The sequence below is a fragment of the Passer montanus genome, unplaced genomic scaffold (genome assembly GCF_014805655.1).
Source record: "Passer montanus isolate IOZ18808 unplaced genomic scaffold, ASM1480565v1 scaffold45, whole genome shotgun sequence".
Taxonomy (NCBI): domain Eukaryota; kingdom Metazoa; phylum Chordata; class Aves; order Passeriformes; family Passeridae; genus Passer; species Passer montanus.
Window position 1 is genome coordinate 10,256,508 of NW_024369373.1, and position 16,899 is coordinate 10,273,406.

The window sequence follows — 16,899 nt, forward strand, 5'->3', positions numbered from 1 at the left end:
GCGCACCGCCCCGCCGGCCCGGCCCCGCAACAACGCCCCGCGCGACTCGCCCGCCGCGCCGCCCGCAGCAAGCGCGCCTCGCATTGGCTACCGGCAGCCAAGGGGCGCGGCTCGGCCGGCTCTGGGGTGTTGTCGGGCGGCTGTGTCGGACTTTATTTATTAAACAGCAGCATCGCGGTTTTTTGCGAGTCCTAACATCCTCACGACACTTGAGACGGCTGTTCAATATACGTGTCTCGGCAGAAAATAAAAGCTAGAAAAGAAGGTACAATATTTTTCCTTCAAGACAGCGCAGGGTCAGCCCCTACACTTGCTCATTCGGGGCTTTTCTCCATCCCCCACTGGCAGGCAGCAGCCAGCGCTCCGGCACGGCCGGGCTGCTCGCCCAGCCGCTTGTGAGAGCCACTGCAGTGCACAGGTTTAAACGCTGCTTTTGAAAACAGGTCCAGCAAGACTGACCCGGGATCTCCTCTGTAGGGCCGGGCAAAGCTGTTGCAAGCCACAGACACGAGCAGTAGGCTGAATATCCTACAAGGGCAATTAAATTCATCGGGGTTACTGTGCAGAGGACGGCACTGGGGCACGAAGACCATCTGTCTCTGGGTATGGGCCTGTATCTCTGTTCGAAGGGGTGTGAGGTGTTTCCACACATCACCCCTTACCCGCAGCCCTTGGGCTGCTGCCGCAGGAGCGGTGTGGCACCAGAGGGACAGCAGCAGCGGTGGTGGCCCTGCTGTGCCCGAGCCCAGGCCCGGCTGTGCTCCAGCCACAGCCATCGCAACGCGATCCTGGATGGCGAATGTCGAAATAATGGTCAGCCAAAAGCAGCGCTGAAAGGCTGGGTGTCTTTGCCGGTTGTTAGTGTCCCGTGGGACATGCAGGGATCAGCCATGGTGATCCCACAGCCCTGCCTGCTGCTGGCCCAGCTGGGCTGCAGAGGTGACTGCTCTGGTCTGTTCGCTAAATGAAAGCTTTCTGAGTTACTGAGTGACTCGATTAGCGAGCTCTCCAGGGACCCGGGCTCTCTGCACTGCCATCTGTTTTCAGCTAACTGGTACTGGAGCCTGGACTGTGTTTTGTAGTCCAGTAAGAATTTTGTGTTGCTTAAAGCAGAGATGCTGCTGTGCTCTCAGGGTTGGGATGTGGTCTAATTTTTCTCCTTCTGTTCTTTAAAAAGAACCTAGAAAGTCATGAAAATATGATTTATAGTAATTTTGCTCTCATTGGTTTAAGTGTAATTACAAAAAATTGTGTATTCTAGAAATTCATACATTACTTTTGCATTGGTGATATCTCACTGAATGTAAATGATGGCCTATTATTTTCTTAAGAGTGTTTGAGTCCAGCCTATTATAGTTTTGCCTACTTCGTTTATTCCAATTTTCCCAGTGTAACAAATAGAAGAAACACAGTACTGGTGGTGGTTGGAATTGTATCTTCCGTGTGGAAAGGCAGAGCACCTCAGTGGTGTTTTTTCTGGCTGTTGACAGACTATAGCAGATATTAGCACTGGAGTTCCAGTGAATCAAAGACTGGAGTATGGGAAGGAGATGTTTTCTTCCTTTCTACAACTGTACTCTTGCAGTTTGTAGAACCTTAAATTAATCAGACCCCAGGAAACTGGATACTGCTCTGAAAAAGTGAGTTCTCTGCATAGCCCTTGGAGATTTCCAGCATCCTGAAAGGGTCAGAAAGTTGTTATTTGCATTAAGCTATTTATATTTATGTGAGCTTGCTGATGTGCTGATCTCCTCTGGTCTTTTACATTGCTCCAGCTATTAGGTTTACATTGAACATATACAGATATCATAAAGCTGGTTTTTATTCAAACTTCAATGATTTGTGACACTTTTAGAGGCTGAACCTACATCAGGAAAAAAATTCCAAGATCTATAACCCTTGAGATACCTAAGTGAATTATAATTCCTTTATTGTTTCTAGTGTAAAACTTCTTGGACTGTTATAAAATGTTTGAGGTTTTTTTTCCCCCCAAATAACTTTTACTGTTTACTGTACAACTCTGTTGACTAGCCAAGATAAATGAGGCAAGGCAATGTAACTGTCATCGCACACAGCTATGACTTAAATAAACTGTTTCTTAGGGTTAGTGCATCTGTTAGTAACCCTTGATATCTTTTTCTGCCAACATGTGTGAAGCCTGAAAATTAACAGCCTAAGCAAAAGGGCTGGGTGTACACTTGGATTGCTTCACAAGGCAGAGGTGGTGGGAAGAACCATGCTTTGTCAGTTTAGAGTGCTGTCTCAAATATCTCTTCTTGAGGTGTGAGGAATGCATCTTTCTGAGTTTACTGTCTTTGGTATCTGTTTTCTGATTCTCACAGCTGTACTTGGAGCATAATGTGAGCATCTGTTGGCAGCATCTGCTACCAGAGATAATTAGGATGGGTCACTTGTTTCTTACTTTGCTTTTCCAGCCGTCTGCATTTTTTAGTCTACTTATCCTTTCTCATACTCATTTTCCTCTGAACAATCCTTCCCTCTTGAGGCAAAGTGTTACTTCAGAGATACCATGGTAATGTTTGAGACTGTTACATATTCAGTCTTCTTGCATTTACTCAACCTGTATTTTTATAAATCTGTTTACTGAAGTAAGTTTGAAGAGTATAATCCTAAATTGCATTTAGTGATACAATGATAGTGTTTACATGCTTTATATTCATTTTTTGAGTAGATTTGGAAGCTTAAAGCTTAAAATCTTATCAAGAGACTGTCCTTTTTTTCTTCATTACATCTAGTTTTCCCTGTGGAGTCTTTTACTTACCTACAGTACTGCTGGGGTTTTTCTGTAAGAGGGTCCATACTCAGGACTTTCTTGGTTTAGACAACAACAACAAAAAAACTGATCAGAATATTTGGTAACTTTTTTTTTTTCTTTTTTTTTTTGTAGCAGGCCAATAGAATACATTTTAAAGTTTATCCTGGAAGATGAGCTTCATCAAATAGATGCATATTCTGTAGAAAAGAGAATGCCTTTTGCTAGACATCTGAACGAAGTCCAGAGAATCATCTCTACACAATGTAAGTATAGTGTAGAAATATGGATTGTGTGTGGCTTGATATAATAGAAGATTCATTTTCACTTCTTAGAAGTGTAGTATGAAACTTGTTCTGCCACATTGAACATGATAAGTTATGTCTTGAGATAATATAAACGGTTTGAATTTTGGTAGACTGTCAAGCTAATTTGTGTTCCTCTGCTCTTTTTCTGCACCTGGAGTGAGAATTTTTTATCATTTTAGATACTTACAGCAGGTGTGGTAAAACTGCGCCATCATATCCCATCTAACAGTTCAGAAGACAGGCTTCTTTTATTCAGGATAACTTAATCTTTTATTTAGATTATTGTTCTTCTTTACACAGCTGTAACACTAGAGGCACATCAGTTTCTGAGCAAGAAATCGAATCCAGCAATCCAATAAGAATCTGCATTTCTGCTGCTTCAAAAATTTGCTATTTGTGAATCAGTTCTTATGGAATGTGGCTGAACTTGTAGTGCTGAACTGGCTCTGCATTTACCTACTGTGCTGAATTGGCTTTTACTCAGAAATTAGGCCCAGCCACCCCCAGCCCCTCTGATAATGGAGGACCAGCTGGAATGTAAGGGAATTTATTTTCTCCCAAATTGGCTTACACTTAGCACAAGAAACTCCCTCATCAACTTCTTGTTCACTTTTTAGTCACTTTTTAAAAATAGGATATGGATTCTTGCTCAGTCTTGAACCATATTTATTCAGCTTTTCCATTTTCTAGTCCTTCCCATTTAATTCCCCAGTAGTGTTTTCTCAGCCTCTTAATCCCTATATTCTCCTACACATTGTATTTGGTTTTCTAAAAGCTGTCAGGGAACAGGTGTATTTGCCTGATTTTGCCTTGTTTTCAGGGCTGCTTTGGTCCTTAAATGTCACTCCTGGTATGATAATAGAGTGACAACTTCTTTTACTGACTCTCAGGTTGAAAGCTAAGTGTTTAGAACCAGGACGTTTTTCTTTGAAATCTTAGATTTGTGCCAAAAACATTAGACCACAACAATACAGGCTCATAGGAAAACCAAACTGTTTGTTACTAATGAGGTGGAGAAGCCAAGACTGGAAGCTGGATTTGTTTCATTTCTTTTGGAGGTAGTGGTGTGGAATCTGTGCTGTGGGCAGGCAAACCTTGCGAGGTGCTGGGGCCACTGTTCCTGTGTGCCTGGTCATTCCCCGTGGGTATATCCCCATCTCCCTCCTGGCTGGCAGCTGCCACCTCTGGGTGGCACCCTGAGGTGCTCTCTCCAGCTGTGATGGGTGCAGAGCACAGTGGGACAGGTTGTGGTGCTGAAACAGCTGCATTCCTGTGGCAGCTTCTGAGAGCTGGCATCTAATCACTTGTTTGAGCTGCTCTGCTCACAGCCTGCTTTGTGCCAGACACAGGAGTAGGAGGATTGTTGGCTTTTGAAATGATGAGCCATGTACACTGCTGGCTTGCTAGGATATGCTGTGTTGCTTGCTGTATTTCTTGTTGTTTCCTGCCATCATTTTGGGCATTTGTTTGTTCAGCTTGAGATCCTATTCACAGCAACTGCTGTGAGGGTTTGCATTCAGTTGTCTGCTTGTCCTATAGGGTTGAAGTTGATACTACTTTTGCATAACAAGGATTCCTTCCAGCCTAATAAGTGCTTCTTATGAAAAACAAACAAAATAGCCACAAGAACACAAATCTGATTATAGCTTTTTGGTCTTGTCCTGTTGTCTGCTTGTCCTGTAGGGTTAAAGTTGATACTACTTTTGCATAACAAGGATTCCTTCCAGCCTAATAAGTGCTTCTTATGAAAAACAAACAAAATAGCCACAAGAACACAAATCTGATTATAGCTTTTTTGGTCACATAGCTCCACCCTGCTTCCAGAAGGGCATATCCTGAAATAACATGGCAATCTCTCTGTTAAGTAAACTCTTGCTTTTCTCTCTGTAGTATTGCAGCTATACCAGAGAAGTGGGAGATAATTTCTCTTGGGGTTTTTGGTTAATCATCTTCTGTGGAAAAACATTTTGTCTATATAAATACAGAATTTAAATGGATTCTTTATATTTAATTATTTGTACTCAGGTTATCAGTACCTTTATAAAACAAAACCCATTGTTAATGCCCTTATAACTGGCAATCCTGAACCTGCTTTCCTGTTGCTTCAATAAACTCTAGTATTTATGAACCTGTAATCAATAAGAACCTGGAAGTTCTTATTGAATTCAACCAGACCTATAGTGCTGAATTGATTCTAATCAGAAATCATACCTGGTCCCACCCAGCCCCTCTGATCTCTGAGGACCAGCTGGAATGCAAAGGGGGTGTTTATTCTGCTAAATTTCTATTCCCTTAATGCAGAAGTCACTTCTAGTGCTGGTGCTTCATGAAGGCACTTGCTGCAGTATACCTTTCAGTACCTCTTTAGTTAAGGGGAAAACAGATGTAGCAAAAGCTTTAGAAGCATCTTGAGTAAGCAGAAAGTTTGGATTTAAATGTCCCACTGTGACTGCAAATTTTTGCTGTGACTGTTGTGATGTCCATGCACTTTAGGTCTTATTTAAGCACTGTCAGGAGGAGCTGACTGAGCTGCTCTAAGTGTGTTGTAAGGCAGTCAGTAATTTAGGCAAACCCAAAGAAGGAAATCTGACCTTTTCACATCTCCCTAGAGTTCATTAATGAAGAGTGGTGGAGGAAAAATAGTACATCACTTCTAGTTGATACGGCACTCTTTGCAAAACAAATGTAGTGTGAAAAATCTATTAAATATGCTTCTTTTATCTGTTTAACACTTTGGATTAGTCTACCTTTTAAAAGTCTTATACCTAAACTCATATTCTGATCTTTCCTAGTAGAAATCTTTACAAAAGGCACTGTACCTTTAAAACAAGGTGAGAGAAACTTAAGCAAATAATCATAATTAACAGTATCTAATAATAATAGTAACTTAGCCAAGTAGTGATGTAGATTCATTATGCAAATACCGCCTGAATAGGACTGTATAAATATGCTTGTACTTTTGGCCTTTGGTATGCCGTGTGTAGATTTTGCAGATCCCCAAAAAATTGGAAGGTGGCTTCTGTTGGAGATAGGCAAGCAAGCTCATGTCTGATGACTCCTACACTGGTGTACATCTACTGGGGGTATTCTTTCAACATGGCTTTAAAAGTATTTATGAAAGATGTTTTGTTGCACAGGTGAAAGATGTTCCTGGTTAGTCTCTAGTGTCTGGCTATAGTCTGGTGGCTTTTCCTAGTTGCACTGCCTTCCTTTGGAGTGAGATTTGAGTCCCAGCATCAAAATGGAAAACCATTCAGGAGAGAATGCTACAAAAGTAATGTTCTGTGGGTTGGAATAGATGAATGGGCTGCTCTCAGGAGAATAATTCTGAGAAGTTTGCAGCCCAGTTTAACCAGCCATGTTTCTTAGCATTTTTTACATGTCTAAGAAATATACTCAGGGGAAATTAAAATTGGGGGGGGGGGGGGAACCCTTGCTTTAAGGAACCATTTTTATAATTTTTAGCAGCATTATTAAGCAGTAAAGTAGTGAAACTTGGTGACATTCTAGTACAGTTTTACAGTCTGTGCTGCTCCTTAATTGATTTTCCAGTTGGCTGCAGATGACTACACCAGGGGTGATTGTAGAGGGAAGCTATACACACAGTTCTACCAACAGATGCAGAAAGAATCAGACACCTTCTGACTGTAATTGCTGCCACCAGCAAGGAAGAAAAGTAGGTTTCTGTTAAAGGGTTTGGCTAATTCTGTTGCAGAGATGGTAATTACATAGGTAGGTGTAACCCAGTTCAGAAATGTGACCCTGCAAATATGTAGATAATGTTTGAAGATCATGCCTGTTTAATGTTTCTGGATCACCTTAAAACTTTTAGTTAGTTTTAAAATTTCTTATGCATCTAGGCAATATCTTTTGCAATATTTAATTCCCTTCCTCTTCACTGACTTCCAAATTTGACATATATCCTTCTGATAGAAATATGACTGGAACTACACCAGAGATTCTCTCTTCTGGTTCATGGAATGTTGCACGTGTGTAGTAGTACATAATCTCTTCAAATGAGAGTTAGAAATTCTCTGCTACTATCACAGTTTAGTGATCTATTGAAATGTTTAGGCACAGGAATCCAGGTAGAACTACAGCTGCTTCAGCTGGGTGGATTAATGTGTCTGAAATGCAAAGATCATGTGGGATAATTGGAGCAGGTCGTAAGTGGACTTTTAATTTTTTTTTAAACAATTAAATAGCAAAGCTGAGAAATTAATTTGTTTTCAGTTGTTTTAAACCAAATATGTGGCTTTATTATGTAGATGAGATACTTTTAGAGGTGCTTATGTGTATTCCAATATAAAAAGTTAGTTCTTCCTTGACTGTCTACTATTCCACTGGTAATTTCAGGATCAGTGTTAACAAACACTTTTGTTGGTGAAGCAAATGGAATTTGTAACTTTCATTTGTTTACATTGCTAAGAAATGTAATCTTCCAAGTTAAATGACTGAAATCAAGTTATCAGTAAAATTCTTAAATGTTAAGGATTCTTAAAGGATTCAGCATCAATCCTCAGAACATATGTATTGCTAGTCTTAATTTTTGAGCTATCTTCAGTATTTTTGTAAAAAAACAGACTACTAACAAAATTACAGTAATGTCAGTGTAATAGTTCCTAATAGACAATATTCTTTCAGCTGAATATTTCTCATGCTAGGATGATGAGATAAAATCAGATTATAAATATAAATTTTAATAGTTTTTCACTCTAGCACTAAAATGTGATCAAGGAATCTTTAACTAAAAATCTTCTTCTGATGTATATTACAGCTTCCTACTGTAACAAACACTTTCTTTTCTGCATAGCTTAAAATAGAGATCACAGATACCTCCCATTTTTGTAGAAGGTGTTTCTGATCAAAGAACACTCTGTTCTGTGGGTTTCTCCCAGCTCAGCATTGGACTTGGTACTTGTGGCTTCTGGTACATACAAGATGGCAACAGCCCAGCTATGGGAAACAGTGATACAGCCTTTTAGTTTTATGTAAGCAACTTCTCTTTTCTTCAGGGGATTATTCTAGAATTATAGGCAATCACTTACAGAAGCCTGAACATGAGGTGAAAATAACATACCTCACATAAATCAGATCTCACACCTGCACTCCAAGAAGTTAAGTGACTGTTTGGTGTTCTTGAACAGCTCAACATAGCATGTTCTTCTTGCCCTGTAATCAGACTGCATTATTCTATCTAGAGAAAGTTTAAGTTTTTTGAGCGATGTCACTTAAAATATTTTCCATTCAGAGCTGCAGTTTAAATTTCTTTCAACACATTTAAATTTTAAACACAGATTCATTGCACTTCTGGGTAACAGAATTTGACCCAGTTAAAATGAGACAGCTTTGAAATAGTTCACTGAATTAATTTCTAGTAATGCATAATACATGTAGTGATTCAATGTCTGTCCTGGATTGCTGCTTACATGACATAAAATGCACTTAACAAACTCAAATATAATAATTAAATTATAGAAGTTATATAGTAATTGCCTAATTATAGTTTCAGTTTCTTGTGTTTATTCTATGTAACTAAATAAAAATGTGTTTCAAGATTTATCTCTATTTGTTTCAAAAATTTTTATTGTAAATTTACAAGATTCACATATTTTCATGTAGCAGAAACACAGTAACAAAAATGCAATTTCTCCTGGAGCAAGTAACTTCCCTGTTCTTCAGTTAAAAATATTATGAAATTAAGAAAAAATCTGTACAAATCCTATTATTTTGGGTGTAGATGTTTGTGAAAGACTTTGTGTAGAATTGGGAATATTTATCTTGTTCATGATCTAAAGTTAAAACTGACCAATAATGATTTGACAGGGGGAAGGAAAACTTACAGCTTTTCATTTATGTTTCAAATTGAGTTCATATACTGGCTCTAAATCAAACTAACCTCTGCAGCTACAGGAGGGCTGGGTCAATACTGAGCTTTAAACATCTCACTCTGATATATTGCACAGACTCTGTGCTGTATTTTTCTGTCTGTCTGGAGAAGTGCAAAGTCGATGCAAACACCAGTTTGATAAAGCCATCTCTCTGTTCTCTGTGGCACATCATCATGTGTCAGGATGCACTGGCTCTCACAGTTAAAGCTCTTGGGAACAGATCTGCTGAGTGTACCAGGGTTTCACCCTGGACAGCTGATTGGCAGGTGACTGCCTAGCATGGGAGCTGTGAGATGTGCAGTGTGCCTCTGGACATGAGACTGATTTCTGTTACAAGCAGGAAAATACCTGCATTGGTTGGAGTTGAACCCAGTAAGTGACCCTGTAACTACCAGATAATTGAAGGTATTAATTTTTTTCCCTCTGAAATACAACTTGGAGCAACTTTTAAATCTGATCTAAGCTTGCTTATACATAAGAAATAATCTGTAAATAAATGACAGGCACTAGAGATCAAAAGTTTGTGTATAAAATGTTGGTGTGTCTGTTAATGGGCATGTGCACCCTGCAGTATGTGCACTTATTCTTCACAAAATTAGACAAGTTCTAAAGACATACACACATGTCCCTAATGGGGAATTGCTCTCTCACAGGTTACAGTTGGAAAGTATTTGATCATCTACTAATGCTGTTGAGGATTTAAGTTGTAGTAACACTGTACACAGAAATGCATTTAAGTTAGTGATATCCATCAAAATAAAATGCAACTGTTGGTTTAACAGGATTCAGTAATATAAGCTTATTTTAATTAAAAGTTTAAAATTCAGAAGAATACCTCAAAAAAAGTCTCCACAAAACACATATGTAAGTTATAGACTTGGAATATTGGTGTCATTTTGTCTGTAGAATTACTCTGCAGAGAATTCTTCTATGCCCTTGTGATAAGAGGATAGTGAGATTCTTACAGGCTACTACTTGTGCTGCTAGTTTCTTTTAAAGGCTTGCTTACCACTTCTGTTTATTTAGACTCAAACTTATTGAACCAACTCATCCTTCACCTGAAGCTGAAGACACAATCTCATGAGGATGTAAGGCCATGGACAGGCACTGCCATCCTCACCTTGAGCACACCTTCACCCCCTCTGCTGCCAGGCAGTATTGCTGTCTTAGGCTAGTCATCCTTTCCTCAGGTTAAACCTTGACTTGGGTGAAAGGTTGCCAGGGGCTCTTCTTCCAGCACTCTTTACAGCTTTGTATTTCAAAGTAATTAGTTCTTTTTCCATGACTGACTTGATCCCTTGCCACAGTACATTTATTCATAGAAGTAGAACAAAACATAGTAGATACTACCTGAACTGCAATCAAGTAGATGGGTGAGATGTGGAAAAATCTGAACTTGCAAATATTTGGCAGTGATCAAATAATAGTTGAAAGAGTGGAACTCAGCCATGCTATTTTCAGAGCAAATTTTATGTGAAAGAATTGGAGAGTAGGGGAGTATACTATTCTTTATCTAAAAATGAATTCGTTCTAACGTTATAAAAGCATAAGAACATAAAACTCATCTTTCATGTCCTTAGTCTGAAATCAGATTCAGCTACTGTCCTTGCATCTGTTTGAAGTTGGTATGGGTTGAGGTGAACACCTGGCTATTTTAGAATGCTTTTTTTCCTCCCCTGTTGTGAACTTTTCCCATTCCACAAAGCTTTCTTTTTCAGTTACCAAGTTGGTTGCAATTCTTTTGAGTTACTGAAGCTCATGGGGAAACCAGAAGGGCAGCAGAAACGGTGAGGGCGGTTCAGATTTTAAACATGAATATTCTTGGATGCATAGGATTAGAGTATAGTGTTTTGTTGTAAATTAAATACTGCTTTAATGATTGAAAATTATGGGGAAGTCAGCAAAAAAAATATTGTGGCATCTGCTTAATTTGATTATTTTATTTTATTAAACACTGGTGTAAAAAGAAATTACATGTACACTCTTGACAGCTATTGATGTGCTGAGTCTGATTCCTTGGATGAATACTAGGCACAAACTCTATCAAAACTAGTGACCTACATTATGGATTAAATCCTTGCTTTGAACCAGCCTCAGATGACATCTGTTTGTCATGAAATAAAATTTGGCTTTAACTGTTCATACCAACTGCACTTCATTTGTCAGTTTTAACTTGTTTTAACTTGTGTGCAGGTTAACATTAATATCAGAGAGTTTGACTTTGTAGTGTGCTCATGCTATGATTAGTAACCCTGCAGGTCAGCGTGCTCTGTTGTTAATACCTCTGGGACTGGTAGCTCAGTGCCTGTACATCTTTTAAAGTAGGGCACTGAATGAGAGAGGCCAAGGCGTTTGTAGTGTTGGGCTGCAGTGCTCATTGCTGTATCTGCTTTCAGTTACCTGTTTTCAGGCATTTCTTAAGCCTGGTGGTTTTAGACCTTCACAGTTAAAGGAGTGTCCTGTACAAACAAAGGTGGATTTTACTGTTTGTTTTAAAGCAGTTGACAACAAAACACAAAAACTATTTCCAAACAGGACTCTCAGATGCAAAGGAAAATCCTCCACCTCTTCTTTTAGCTCCTGTTAAAAGATTTGGACTTCTGGGATGTTCTTGACATCAACCTGCAAAATGGCCACAGCTTGGAGGAACTCCTGCCCTTTTGCCACTAGGTGAGTGACAAAGCCCTGTAGCTGTTTGGTTTAATAACTGTAAATCATTTCTGGTTAGAACCTGATACTGAGAACTACACATCTATTCTAGCTGGAGAACTTAAATAATTTAAATAATAATTTAAAGAACTTTAAATAATGAAAACAGCAGCCATTTTTCTTCAAGCCCATGTCAGCCTGAAAAGTACTGTTTCCACATTTAAATAATTATTTAAATAACTTTTCATTTAAATAATGAAAAAGCAGCCATTTTTCTTCAAGCCCATGTCAGCCTGAAAAGTACTGTTTCCATATTGAAAATCCATCTTCCCTTCCCTTCCCTTCCCTTCCCTTCCCTTCCCCTCCCTCTACCCCTTACTCAAAAATCCACCACCATGTGTTTATGCTACAAGGGACTAAATAACCAAGTTTTCATGCCAAGTTATTAATTAACTAATAAAACATTGTGAGTTTTTGTGGTCCCTCTGACTTCTGTCATTCCTATCCAGCCATGGGCATCTATGCCTGCTACTTTCCCTTTCAGGGTGGGACACCACAAGGACATGGAACACACAAAAGTGTATATCAAATCATTAGGTTTGATAATACAGTAAAATGAAATATTAAGGTGGCAATTAACCTTTCACTAATAAAAGAGGGGATTGATTTTTAGATGAAAGCAGATGTGGGGAAGATGAGCAAATGCAGAAACTACAACTGTCTTACAGTATTTGTTATATTTTGTCACAGCCATTCCTGTTAAACCAGTGCAGCAGCAACGGGGAGCTTTAGCTGAGAAGACACTGACAGCACTGAGAATAGTGGAAGTCCTGTAACCAACATCACACCCTCTGTCACCTGCGAGAAATGAAAGCTTTAAGAAGGCTTTTCCTTTAAAACAAATGCTCATGAATGTCACTGCTGCACCTTTGTGATTTTAAATTCAAGTTGTAAACAGTCACAGAATAAAGTTGTGTGTTTTACACAGTTGCCCCCAGTTTCAGCTTGTGTTTGAATTTCATCAGATTACTCAGATTAGAATGGGCAGGTCTCATCAGACCTGGCTTTCTCTGCATGTTGGGTAGGATGGATGGAATTTCTCTTAATTAATGGAAAATCCCTCAGTCATTTCTGCATTTTACCTTACAGGGGTGAAGGTGAAGACACTGACCAGGAATTGTGGGTGTGAATTGCTGGTCTGTTAACTGACAGTTTGAAACAGTTTTATATCAGCCTCTTAAATGTTGAATTTGCTTGCAATTGGATATTTTTAATTTTCAACTGCTTTAACTTCTATTATAAGTTGAAATTATAACAGTGGGAAAATTAAAGAAAAAAATTGAAATAACTATAATTAGAAAAGTAGTGAAGTAAAATAATGTGAAGAACTGCCTTAATTTGTACTTACATACATTCCAGTCAAATATCAGATTTAAACATTTTTAACATACATTCCATGAAAATACCAAGTATATGTGGACTTAATACATGCAAAATATTTAATATTAGATTAAAATATTGCTTATAGATTGAATATAAACATGTCAGCAATGCTGATCTTGAAATTTTATGGGGATTTTTCCAATTTCTGAGAGAGATATTCTTTTCCTACAGAAAATAGTTTAGAAGTATGTGAAGTATATGTCAAGTTACTGAATGTAACTTTTGTAATGCATTAAATACATCCTTACCTGCAACCATAATAGGCACAGTACCTTTGCAGAAATGACAGAAATTTTAAAATTATTGCCATGTCTTTAAAAATGGGAAGTAGCTTTTGCTTTATATTTCTGGTGTGTAACATCTGTTTTTCATAATAGTAGGAGAAAATATCCACTGGTAGTGAATAGCAAAGAACATGACTAGTATGTGTTCTTAGCAGTATATCAGAGTAAATTGTTTTGTTCTTTTTGCAAGACAGATTGGCTAATGTCATCACAGTGCATTGTGCAGCACTTCACTGTCTAGAAGGTGACTACAGTATTGTGTTTTTCTGATAGTGCTTGCTGGATTTTCTCTCTCACAACTCATTGTCAGATAAGCTTTCATTATTAAATTTATTCATTCTATGAATTAGATAAATTATTTTAATTCCTTTTTTTTTTGTCCAAGAAACACTACCACCTAGAAATTTTAATGGAACAAAATTGCTCTGCAGTGCAAACCATATAAAATAGTTCTGTGCTTGAGAACTAACTGGTGTCTTTCTGTAAGACCTGCCAATTTATTTTTATCTTGCAGGCTTTTTCATTCATTCATCATTTTCATTAATACATTAACTAAACCCTTAGGAACTACCTGTCAGCCCTGGAGTAAGTAATAATGTAGCTTGCTATTTTTCAAGAATGTAATACCAATTTTTAAGAATGATTTGTGGTAAGTGATAGTGTAATGGTAGTGCTGTCATTGAGTAGGTAACTAGCCCTCAAAATTATTGAACCTCACCTGAGCCCTAACTATGAATTTATTTAGCTGTTGGTACTACAATGTCTGAGGGCTGCACACACTTACAAATTGCCCTGCTGGTGTCCATGTGAGATAGGAGATTGCACAGGCTTTCCCAGGGGAACCTGGAAGCTTGTTTCAGAGTCTGGAATTGAACTAATTCTCTTGAGCCCCACAGTAGGTCCTTAATCACAAAATCATTCCCCACTTCCCCCAAAGGGATTAAATGTAATAACTTGTATCATTTAAGGGCTTTTCTTTTTTAACACTTGAGGTTGAGGGTTTGAGGTGAACTTTGCTAAAGAGTTAGCTGTCATGGTGTAGAATTTCTCTTTCCAGAGGCGGGGAGTGGGAAGTTGAGATGCTGCTCTGGCACACGGGGATTGATCTGCTGCTGGCCCTGCAGTGGCCTCCAGCTCTGAGTGGTACCTTGGTAAGCACTAATCCCTCTGTGTCCTGAGGAAGGTGCTAAAACCAAGTATCCCAAGCAAACAGAGTGAAAGACATACACACCTGCACTGTGAAGAAATGAAATGTGTAAAAGGGAAAAGGAATAATATGTTGCATTTTAGGAGTCATATTGGGCCTCTGCTTTCACATATGAACAGGAAATTTAAGGGAGCTAAAAAACACAAAACCAGTTTATACCTGCATTTGGACACAAGTGGAGCACTTCTGTGGATGCTTATTTTTCAAGTGAATTGATTTAAGTTAGTGTTTTGACATGAAATTGGCATAAAACTAAATTCAGCACACCTGTACACAAAGGAAATCATGTTTGAATCTTCAGTGATGTAAATACAGGAGAATAACCCCACACAAACTAACCAAACCAAACAAACAAACCCAAGCCTTGCAGAATGTTATCATCTAAATGAATTATAATTTATTTTTCTGAGAAAACTTCGGAGCAGCGTATGTACCTCTTTCATTGTCCTGCTATTTTCAGATTCTCACAAGTGGTCTTCATCACTATTAGACAAATAAAAGTGCTTGGTTTTCCTCCAATTAGGTGTTTGAGTGAAGTATATTCTTTTAAAATTGGTTAAAAAGGCCAGTGGTCCTTAAACATTCACAGTGCTGGGAAGCGTGGAAGAAGAAAATACGAAACACTGTAGAGGTGAATAAAGAGAAAGAAAAGGTGAACTGAACCGTGCACAGCTCCTAAGTCCTAGTGCCCTTGGGAAGAGCTGGCAGTGCCTCCCTTGGGGAAGAAGTGCCGCAGTGGTTGAGGCACGGTGTGAGGGAGGTGGGCACACAGCACTGCCCAGCACGGGAGCACCTCCTCTGCCCAGGAGCGTGAGGCTCCAGCACAGCCCGCCTCGGGCCCCTGCTCGTGAGAGAATAAATTCCCACTTGGCTGCTCTTGCTGCTCGTTCTTGGGTCCCCTGGGAGCCTCCTGAGGTGCCTCTGCTCCCCTCAGAGCCGGCGGCCGCGTGCCTGTGGGGCTGTGTGAAACGGCCGCCTGGCTGAGGCCAGCGGGGAGAACACCAACTTTCTCCATTGTCTGTGCTCCAACCTCTGTGCTACACCTGAGGATGGCAACAACCCCCATGTTTGACCAGCATCAGGGCCCACGGGAGGGCTGCTGAGGGCAGAGGATTGCCCTCAACACATCCTTTGATCTATCTGCTGTTGTTTTCCAAACTGCTTAGCTGGGCAGGAGTCACTTGAGGCCTACATTGCGTTTTACCAAAAAGAAAACATATCAGGTGAGATTTTAACCAGAACCCTGCTCCAGTGATCAAGTCGAAAGAGGAACATTAACTTTCATCTATAGTTAAGGCTAAAATATTGCCCAGAGTGCTTGAATTATTGACTCTCTTCATATCGCCAGTACTGCCGTTGATTTCCACTTCCTCAGGTCTCATGTGGTGATATATTTTAAAGGAACTGTATTTCTCATCTTACCCTCTTCCATCTTTAGCTGGATTTACTCTTCTGACAGAAAACTTGTATTTAAAATATTTTTCAAACACCAGTGCTATTCTGACCTGCTTTTGAACTCAAATATTGTACGTGGAGTAAATGAAAATGTTGTTGAACTGTAGTCTGGCTGCAGAGGCCTGGTAAAGTTTGAGTAACCAAGGCAGGAGAAAGTGATTACCTTTTTTAAAATGTGTATTTCGGGCATAGAACTTTTCTGCAGTGTACCAACATCGTGGCTGCATCTCAGCCTGATGCTTGCCCTGGTGCCATGCACCTAACATGGCAGAGGCAGGACAAGGAGTGAAGCGAGTGCCCATTTCCCCAGCTCGCGGCTGTGCTGCACCTCTGTGGGCAGAGCTGCCAAGGAGGAAAACAGCTCTCACTGCTAGCCCTGCACCGAGAGCCTGGGAATTGAGCACCAGTCGTGGAGGGCAAAGAGGCATCTGAAGCTGGTCTCCTGCTGGAGCAGATCAAAGTGACACAGGGAGCCGTGTAGCTGCTGCAACCCAACCAAGAGGGAGGAACCAGTGCCCTCGCTTTGCCTTTTATTTCCAAGGACAAAATGCAGGTGGCATGCTCTCTACCCACTGCAGACTGGGGAGGAAAGTGCACTGCTTCCTTTCTCTGTCTTTTCTTTTACCCTGTTGCTTTGCTTCACCAGCTGGCAGCTAGTGACAGGGTGAGCGTTGTGCCTGGGTGGGCAGCTCTCCCACATCACCTTGAAGGCTGCCTGCTGCTGCAGTGCCAGGAGAATGCCAGGAGAAGGACCCTGCTGCAGGTAAGAATGTCTTCCTGATATATTTGTCTAAAGTAATCTGCAAGCTCTGAAAGAAAGCTTCAGTTACTGCAGTTTTGCTTATGCTTGTTGCAAAGCTGCACGTAAAACCTTAGCACAGTTGGTTTA

At 39.9% G+C, this 16,899-nt stretch overlaps 1 protein-coding gene and 1 long non-coding RNA gene across 2 annotated transcripts in view; one reads left to right on the forward strand and one right to left on the reverse strand.

The window, feature by feature from the left end:
• The window catches only part of CNEP1R1 (CTD nuclear envelope phosphatase 1 regulatory subunit 1), a 6,035-nt gene extending 6,015 nt beyond the window's left edge, over positions 1-20 (reverse strand). Inside the window, exon 1 of the mRNA XM_039721128.1 lies at positions 1-20. This exon is cut by the window's left edge and continues 90 nt beyond it. The gene's annotated coding sequence lies outside the window, so the exon portion shown is untranslated.
• Positions 21-111: 91 nt separating this feature from the next.
• LOC120508157 lies at positions 112-12,619 on the forward strand. The gene is made up of 4 exons (XR_005628944.1): positions 112-265; positions 2,909-3,039; positions 11,508-11,642; positions 12,372-12,619. It is a non-coding gene; the product is annotated as an uncharacterized LOC120508157 (long non-coding RNA).
• The last annotated feature ends 4,280 nt before the right edge of the window (positions 12,620-16,899 follow it).